Source organism: Heloderma suspectum, chromosome 2, assembly GCF_057233095.1.
Source record: "Heloderma suspectum isolate Gila_16-S chromosome 2, 16-S_ref, whole genome shotgun sequence".
NCBI classification, from domain to species: Eukaryota; Metazoa; Chordata; class Lepidosauria; order Squamata; family Helodermatidae; genus Heloderma; species Heloderma suspectum.
The window spans coordinates 186,472,333-186,482,500 of NC_139459.1; positions in this window are offsets into that span (position 1 = coordinate 186,472,333).

The window sequence follows — 10,168 nt, forward strand, 5'->3', positions numbered from 1 at the left end:
GGCTCTCCCACACTGGAGGCGTTCAAGACGAGGCTGGACAGCCATCTGTCAGGGATGGTCTGACTTGGATTCCTGCATTGAGCAGGGGGTTGGACTCGATGGCCTTGTAGGCCCCTTCCAACCCTACTAGTCTATGATTCTATGATTCTATCTGGCAGTCATAAGGTCCTGCTTAGGTTGAGCTCTGGACTTAGTCCTGCCAAAACCGGCCTCCTCTGGCAACTCTCAGGTCCTGCAGAGCCTGGCCCTGTTTCCTGCCTCCACTGCTGGATGGCTCCCTCTGAAGGTCAGCCCCCCTTGCTCAGCAACCTGCAGATGCACAGCAGGGCCCAAACGAGATAAGGTAATGATTTTGAGCACTGGATCTTCAAATGGTGGCTGATCCAGACACCGTAGCACTGACACGCATCACTGCTCTGCTGTAACATGCTAGTGCTCACATGGCTAGTTGTGCCAGTGCAGTATGGCACGACCTCCCTTGTGCCAGAGCCTGTGCATTTCCCCCCCACCGCTGCGGTTAGTAATCGGTCATTTTTCACACAAAGCTCATTCTCAGAACCTGATGGGAATACAAATCACACATCCTACAGACAACCCGACATAGATGAAGCGCACACATCTACAGGTGCAGGACAGGCCTTCATTCTCCTCTACTGGCTGTGCCCCCTGCAGCTGGGCATGGAAGGCAGCCTCTCCCCTGGGCCCCATGAATCCTGCCCTTGCCCTTTTGCTGCTGCAGCAAGGAATGACGCAGGATCCTGGGGGCAGAAGCAACGAGGTGGAATCAAGCAAGGGGAAATTTAGGCTGAATCTTCTGGAATGGCTCCCCAATGGGATGGTGAGCTGCCTTCCAGCATCACTCAAACCATCTTGCGTGAGACATTAAAACAACGGAGCTGTACTAGGCAAGCTTGGTGGGGGAGTAGAGCAAGATGCGGGGGAAGAGGCAAGGTGTTCGAGGCACTCAGAGGATTGGCGAGACAAGGTTGTGCAACCGGCAGCTGAGAAATCAGAGTATTAAAAGAGAAAATAACAAGTAAGGCAATGAATTGGCTGCAAGGACTCCCCCGCAGGCAATGACAGAAAGAGAGGGAGGGAAATAGATGGTGTGAAGGGCACTGAGGAGGGAGAGCCCAAGGAAAAGGAAGGACAGGCATGCCCAGGTTAACTGAATTGTAAGGCTGCTGGGAGTAGTTATGGCAAGGAGGTGCAGCACATTCTTTCTGGGTTTTTATTTGTTGGGGAGGTCAAATGCCAAAGGGTCTCCTTTTCCAGGGTGAATAACAACGTCATGAATGCAGTCCCCCAGAAGTAATCCCTCTTTCCTTCTCTCATCCAGGAAGGCTCATCATAGCTCAGGAGAGGAGCACCTGCTTTGCATGCAAAAGATCCTGGCAGGTTCAATTCCTGGCGTATCAAGGTAGGGCTTGGAAAGACTCCTGTCCTGTAGGTAGACTCTAGAGAACCACCGCCAGTCAGCATCAACAATATTGAGCTTGGTAGAGCTGGGATGTAAAGATGTTGTTTAATCCATTCCGTGTGTGTTTCACAGATTGTCAAGCATCTTTCGTTCCATTGTCCACTCATGGATGGAATTGGATTCCCCCTGCCCCTTCGGAAAAGTACACAAAAACGTCTGCCATGATTTACCTAATTTTCATGGGGACACAATATTTTGCTGGAGATCGGAGATGTATAAAACATTGGGATTTCTAGAAAAAGGAAAAGGGGATGTATACTAGCATATTTTCCAGTAAATTTCCTACTTTCATGTGACTAAATTTGCAGACAAAGTTTAAAACAAACAAACAAACCAGTCCAGAAGTCCATAGAATCCCTGCGACTTGGAAAATGCTGGTCTGCTGAAGAATCAAATTCACAGAAATCCAAAGTCACGTGAATCCATTTCTAATTTATCTGACATCCATCCCTAGGTGAAGCGATGGTCTGACATGGTATAAGGCAGCTTCCAAATTGCTGCCTGGACTCTGTTCACTTTCTCTCTGTCCCTGGGGTTCAGTCCCACACCACAGATTTTTATTTTTATTTATTTATTTTAAATTATCTTTAGGCAGCCTTTAAGAGTAGAACCCTTTCAAGGCAGCATGCAGGATTTAAAAAAAATACAGGAGTATACAAATAGGCAATAAATATACAGTAAAACACTATAAAACCAATAAAATCTGCAGCTGATGGATTATGGGAAGGCCAGTGAAAATGGGTGGGTCTTCAGAGCCTTCCTGAAGATCTGCAAAGAGAAGGCCTGATGAAGCCCTGATGGAAGTGGACTCCAGAGGTGCGGGGCCACCACTAAAAAAGCCCTGTCCCTCATACTCACCAGCCTAACCACCCTTGGTGGCGGTAGGTGAGAAGGGCTTCTGTCAATGTAGATCTGGACTTGACAGTAGGAGGGGGTGTTGTGTTACAAGCACCCCCTTCTCTGAGAAGACATATAATTTCCTTCACTCTGAGTCACAAGGCTGATGATTACTCCAGGGTCTCCTGGAAGGCACAAGCTAATTTGGCAGAAGCATGTTTGGTTTGCTTCAGACAATGAACTTCCTGTTTGTAGCCTGGAATCAATTTTGCATTCCTGGCTCTGCAGCAACTGTTGGATTCTGACAGCTCAGAGGCTTCAGGGACATTATAAGCACGTACACAGAGGTCTCTTGAACATGGCATGAGGACAGCATAGGGTGGCTGGTTGTCCTCTTTTACACAGGACAGTCCTCCATTTGAAAGGCTGCTAGAGGACCATCCTCTGTTTGTAGTGTCCTCTGTTGGAAGAGCTGCCCTGTCCAGTTCTGATTTAAAGCTTAAGAACCATCCGAACTGTTAAGTTAGCCCCTGAACAGCAGACTGAACAGGCAGGCACACAGGTCACCTAGTCACAGCCTTCCACACTATGGTGAGATGTACCGTATTCCTATCTCAGTTATAATAATCAAGCACAAGGTGGCCAGGTCCGACAGCCATTTCGATGCCCCAAATGTTGTGTCATTCTGGGCCATTGTGGGAAATTTAAATGGCGGCTAGAACTTGCCTCTTTACACCGCTCAGAGCACTGTCACCACTTCAGGTAAACCCACCAATGTCCACTGACAAAAGAACAGCCCCCCAGAAAGTACTTTGTCCAAGGTCGCTGCGCAAATGTGGAGGTGGTCCTAGTGGGGTGGTCCAACAAGCGGGGTGGCTACTTGCACACTGCCAAAGAAGAGGAAATGCATCACAAAAATATGACGTCTAGAGGTGTTTCCCCACCATCACCCATTTCTAACTCACAACAGGGCCGTTTCAGTGGTTGTAGCCACACTCTGGAATGCCCTTCCGAGGCACTTTTACTTTTGCCTGTCTCTCCTGTGATTCTTTAAGTTGTCTTTACGTGGTTGTTTGTTCAAAGCCTTATGAGGATCATACATGCAATGCATTCTGAACAATCTTCAGTGCCATAACTGAACGCTAGCAACTTCCAGAGGGGTAGCCGTACTTGTCCGCTGAAGCAAAAACAAGGAAGAGTCTTGTGGCACCTTAAATCCTAACCAATTTATTGTGTCATAAGCTTCTGTGGACTACAGCCTACTTCATCAGATGCATAAAGTGCTGTACACAGTTGGCATATATATTATACACATGGGTATCCATGCACCAGAGGAAAAAATTGTAAACCATGTGGCTAGTCTGTGTCTATGATGGAGTGGCCACTTAGGCCTTGCCAAAAAAAAAAGAGGAAATGCATCACTGAAAAAGAACACAAAAGAGGCCTTGCATAAAACTCACATATGTTAATGGATATGTCTAGATGCTAATTTGGAAATAATTACTATCATTTAAATAGAAATACAATCCATCTTACCATAGTGGGGAAGACTGTGACCAGGTAAGCTGTGTGCCAGCTCAGTCTGCTGTCCAGGTGGGAAGTGTGGATGGGCAGCTTCAAATTTCCACTCTGTTCTCCCTTCTTAGGGTTCTTTCTGACTTGGACTGGACAGCCCTTCCAATAGAGCAGGGGTGCACAACCTTTTTGGCTCCGAGGGCCACTTCAGGCAGTGCCAGAGGTCTGCGCATGCACAAACACACACAAGCCTGGAGATTGCTTTGCTAGCACTAGCAAGGGAATCACTTCTTTATCTCTGGTCTCTCTCTTTGGGGTTTCTCTTGCTAGCACCAGCAAGGGAATCCCTTATCTCTGCTCTGCCCCCATGGCAGCAGATGCGGGGAGGGGGGGTCTGATGAGTCGCCAGAAATGGCTTGGCAAGCTGCACTTTTTGCACCCCTGCAATAGAGGACACCTTCAAACAGAGGACTGCCCTCCGACGGTTCTTCAAATAGAGGACAGTCATCTATAAATTAGGACACACGTGGCCACCCTAGCCTGTAATAATTCTATAAAAAGCTGAAATGTGTACAAGATAAGCATAATGACCATTCACAATGGCAGCAATTGGTGCTAGAACTATTTTCCGGCTAATTTCACATTTCCGGTGGGAGAGGATATCATTGTAAATGCTAGATATCATATGTTTGAAAGAGTCCTGTTGAAGTAGGGAGGTTCTGAATTAAAGAACAGCTTTTACGTTCTGTGGGGTCTGGACATCGTCTTCATCAATGGTGGTGTTGTTTACACTTTGACTATGTAAAGTGCTTCACAGCCAGCACTGACTTCAGTGTACCATAGCTCTGAGAGATGCAGATCACTAGTATTATTCTCATTTTAAAAATGGTGACAGAAACTAACCAATGGGGATTTGCAGGGCAAGGGATCAGAGATCGGTGGGTTTAGGCAAGTGCAGAGGCAGAGATCTGTTAAGGAGGCTGCCAAGATAGAGCCACCCTCTTGGTGCTTGACACCCAGACTGACTCTGCAAGTGAAAGAGCACCTAGAGTTTATTAGCGTATCTTTTTTTCCCTCCTTTGGGAGCAGTTGCCAGAAAGGCAAGGATTAGGGCTTTTTTAGCCATTTTCCCCATACTACATAGTCTTCTACATAGACAACTTGGGCTCCACCTCTGGTATCACCCATAACTGCTAGGCTCTGCCCTCAAATGCATCCCAGATTGGTGGCCAGGTATCCTGTTTTACAGGAGACAGACCTCTGTTTGAAGGTGTCCTCTATTTGAAGAGTTGCCCTATCCAATTCCAGTTTAAAGATAATGAACCATGAGAGCTGTTGCCATCAAATAACAAAGCAAATAACAGAAAGGGAGGTGGGGTTGCACTGTATGTGAAAAATACATATCTCTGCACAGAAATACAGGAGGATGAGCTTGGTAGCCCCATCGAGAGCATCTGGATCAAAATAAATGGAGCAAAGAATAAAAGGAACCTGGTGGTCGGAGTCTACTACCGGCCACCCAATCAAGGAGAAGACGAGGATGAAAGTTTTGAAAAGCAAGTAGCCAATGTTTCAAGGAAGCATGATGTAGTAGTAATGCGGGACGTCAATTTCCCCGATATTTGTTGGGAGACAAATTCTGCAAAGCATGGCCCCTCCAGGAAATTCCTGACTTGTGTGGTGGATAACTTCCTCCTACAGAAAGTAGAGGAAGGAACTATAGGATCGGCTATCCTTGACTTGATCCTAACCAACAGAGATGACTTAGTGGATGAAGTAGCAGTTACAGGAACTCTGGGGGAAAGCGACCATGTTGTACTTGAGTTCTTGGTTCTAAGGTAAGCAAAAGCCGAGTGTAGTCAAACGTGTACCCTGGATTTTAGGAAAGCTGATTTTAATAAACTCAGAACAATGATCAGTAAGGTCCCATGGCAAGCAACTCTAATGAGAAAAGGAGTCCAAGATGGCTGGGAGCTTTTAAAAAAGGAAATTCTCAAGGCACAATTACAAACATTTCCAACAAGAAGAAAAGGTGGAAGACAACAGAAGAAGCCAATGTGGCTTCACAAAAAGCTTAGAGATGACCTGAAAACAAAAAAGGACACATACAGGAAGTGGAAGGAAGGCCAAGCAACAAAGGAAGAGTACAGGCAGGTAGCACAGAATTGCAGGGATGGCGTCAGGAAAGCTAAAGCTGAGAATGAGCTGAGATTAGCGAGGGATGCTAAAAGCAACAGAAAGGCTTTCTTCAGCTACGTGCATAGTAAAAGACAGAGGAAAGAAATGGTGGTTCAGTTATTAAATCAGGATGGCAAAATGATAACAGATGACAAAGAAAAGGCAGAGGTGCTCAATTCCTACTTTGGCTCAGTCTTCTCCCAAAAGAGGGTCTATGACCTCCGTGGCAAAGGCGAAGTACAGGCTGAAGGGGCAGGATTGCAGCTTGAGATCAGGAACACCTAATTACTTTGAATGAGTTCAAATCTCCAGGGCCAGATGAAATGCAGCCTAGAGTACTAAAGGAACTGGCAGAAGAATTCTCAGAACCGCCGTCTATTCTCTTGGAGAAATCATGGAGGACAGGTGAAGTGCCAGATGACTGGAGGAGGGCTAATGTGGTCCCTATCTTCAAAAAGGGTAAAAAGGAGGAACCTGGGAACTACAGACCAGTCAGTCTGACATCAATCCCTGGGAAAATTCTGGAGCAGATGATAAAGCAATCCATCTGTAAGCACCTTGAAAACAATGCAGTGATTACTCGAAGCCAACATGGATTTGTCAAGAACAAGTCCTGCCGGACGAATCTGATCTCATTTTTTGATCAAGTAACCTCCCTTGTAGACCATGGGAATGCTGTAGACATAATATACCTCGACTTCAGCAAAGCTTTTGTTGCACAAAATGTTAGTTTCGCCCCCTGGAGGCTGGTCCAATTTGCCCCAAAGAGGAGAGTCAACTTCAGGCTGGGTCCAACTCAATTTTATTGTTTGCAAACAGTTCAACAAAGGAGCTCACACTCAGAAGCAGAGTCGACCCTGGGCAACTCCCGCACTACACTTTTATCACTTCAGCTGGCCTGGCATTCCTTAGCTAGCGTGTCACTTTGATTGGTTGCTAGTAGTTTTGCCTAGCTACCTTATCTTAGGGTTACTGCTCACTCATTCCAGGCATGTGCAGCTCTTACAATACTACGTGCTGCTTAAGGCACATACAATGGCTTTTAGGTTACATTTTTACTACACTTTCGACTAAGTGCCCCATGATATCCTGATGAGCAAACTAGCTCAAAGTGGGCTAGATGAAACCACGATCCAGTGGATCCACAGTTGGCTATAGAATCGGACTCAAAGAGTGCTTATCAATGGGATCTTCTCAAACTGGGGAGAGGTAATGAGTGGGGTACTGCTGGGCTCAGTCCTGGGCCCAGTGCTCTTCAACATTTTGATTAATGACTTGGAGGAGGAGGGGCAGGGAATGCTGATCATATTTGCAGATGACACAAAATTGGGTGGGATAGCTACTACTTTGGATGACAGAAACAAAATTCAAAGTGATCTTGATAGACTGGAGCACTCGGCAGAAAACAACAGAATGACATTTAATAGGGATAAATGCCAAGTTCTGCACCTAGGAAAAAGAAACCAAATGCACAGTTACAAGATGGGAGATACATGACTCAACAACACTACAAGCGAGAAGGATCTTGGAATTGTTGTCGATCACAAGCTGAATATGAGCCAACAATGTGATGTGGCTCCAAAAAAGGCCAATGCCATTCTGGGCTGCATTAATAGAAGCATAGCTTCCAAATCCCGGGAAGTACTAGTTCCCCTCTACTCAGCACTGGTTAGGCCTCATCTGGAGTACTGTGTCCAGTTCTGGGCACCACACTTTAAAAAGGATGCAGACAAACTGGAGAGTGTTCAGAGGAGGGCAACAAAGATGATCGGGGACTGGAAACAAAGCCCTATGAAGAGAGGCTGAAAGAACTAGGCATGTTTAGCCTTGAGAAGAGAAGACTGAGGGGAGATAGGATAGCACTCTTCAAGTACTTGAAAGGGTGTCACAGAGAGGAAGGCCAGGATCTCTCCTCGATCACCCAGAGTGCAGGACACAGAATAATGGGCTCAAGTTACAGGAAGCCAGATTCTGGCTGAACATCAGGAAACACTTCTGACTGTCAGAGCAACACGACAATGGAACCCATTACGTAGGGAAGTGGTGGGCTCTCCCACACTGGAGGCGTTCAAGACGAGGCTGGACAGCCATCTGTCGGGGATACTCTGACCTGGATTCCTGCATTGAGCAGAGGGTTGGGCTCAATGGCCTTGTAGGCCCCTTCCAACCCTACGATTCTATGATTCTATTATCAACACCAGTTAGCGCCTGGAAAGGAGGCTAAACAGATATGCACGCAAGTGACCTGGCCACTGTCTTCCATAGTATGGCAAGATGTACTGTATTTCTATTTAAATAAAAAATAGTTATTTTAAAATTTGCATCTATACATATAAATGAACACATGCAAATGTTATGCATATCACTGCCCTCTTTTGTCCTCTTTTTTGGTGATGCATTTCCTCCTTTTCATAAGTGGCCACCTTGCCCCAGAACTTTAAACATCATCTCTGGGCCCACTCTGAAAGTTCAAGTTCTGAGCCAAATCCTAGTCAATCAGCCATGTAGGGTCTTATTTCTCAAGTGTACAACCAGTGTGGGATTTGGAACAGTTATGGGGTTGCCCTATTGTGAAACATGGAGAGGGTTTGCATTAGAATCCTCCCAGGCTAACATTTTATAAAAGAGGGAGATTTAGCCCTCGCCAAGGTCACAGCTTTTAATCTTCCTCTGCTAGAATTGCTTCCACACCTGCTCCTCTCTAGAGGCTGCCACTGACATTGAAACACTCTCTCATATATACACAGATGTCAGTCCTGGAGCAGCTTCAGCTGCTATGTTTTTAATTTAATGCACACGTCCAATAGTAGAAAATGGCCAGTGGAAAAGAACATGGCGGCCTAGGTTGGCAAGTGACTATGGGCAAGAACAACAGTAGGAGGGGCAAAAGCACTAGAGGAAGGGGAGGAGGGGGAGGAGGAGGGGGAGGAGGAGAAGGAGGAGGAGGAGGAGAAGAAGAAGAAGAAGAAGAAGAAGAAGAAGAAGAAGAAGAAGAAGAAATCACAGCTAAAACAAGTCTTTTCCTACTCAGAGCATTAAGGTTGGTTGGTATGCATTACGATGGGGTGGGGACAAAATAAACCAATAGAGAGCATAGGATGGAGGTTCTTGTGCAATGAGCTTCGTGGTGAGGACCCAGATAATGTCTTCCATTTTAGGCCTTGGAGAGGGTAAACATTAGCTGGAAGCCTCCCCTTCTCTCTCTCTCTCTTTGTCTCCTACCCACCCATTGATGAAGTGGGCAAGGGAAATGGCACTGAATTAAGCCTGTCGTAAATAGGCAAAAAATTAACTCCAGCCTCCCCTTGCGCTGGCTTTGATTATGTCACCGAAGGAATTGGCAGGCGCTCCTGTGCAGCAAAGCCAGCCAAGGGCCAGCGGGAAAGCAATCGCCTTCACTTGCATGCATGAGTTACAGCCAAACAGCAGGCGACAGAAGAAATGAGGGAAACTCAGAGGGTGGGGGTAACTAGAGGAATTGCAGAAGCACTTAAGGCGGCTCGGCCTCCTAGAGGAAGATTATGGCAACCCAAGGCAGAAGGGATGATGACATTCTGGATGGATATGGGAGAACCGCGGGGAGGAGGGAGGGTTGAAAGGCTGCCTGCATTAATTGCAATGACCCTGGAGCTGTTGATCCCTTTCTCTTTGGAATCGTTACACTACAGTCCGAGAGGTGGGGGGCAGTTGAATCCAAACCCAAACTATTCAAATTTGTGGCATTGTTGCTGTTGTTGTTACCCAGCCTCTCCCTTTTCTTTCTGCAGACGCAAAAGGCCGCTCCATCCAGAGAGGCATTTGGGATGAGCCTTGATATACTCAGTGGTGGCAGGCTGCAGATAATGTGGCAGCTGTGGATTTATGGCTACAATGATTTTGCGACTCAAAGGATAGCGCTTGTGGGGGGTATTAGGGGTGAACTGGCTGGAAACACATCCCTGACTAGAGACCCATTGTTCAAGCCACTGTGTGCATTTCAGAGAGAGAGTCCTCATCTCAGAAAGTGAGACAGTTCAGCTCTGTTTAGCATGATCTTCCATGAAAAGAAAGAAGGAGCCAGAATTTTAAAAACCTGGAGGATAAAGGGGGCAGGCTTGGGGTGTGTGAGGAGAGGGGGGGAATTCAATTGGAAAAGCGTACAAGCGCTGTGTTCAAGCA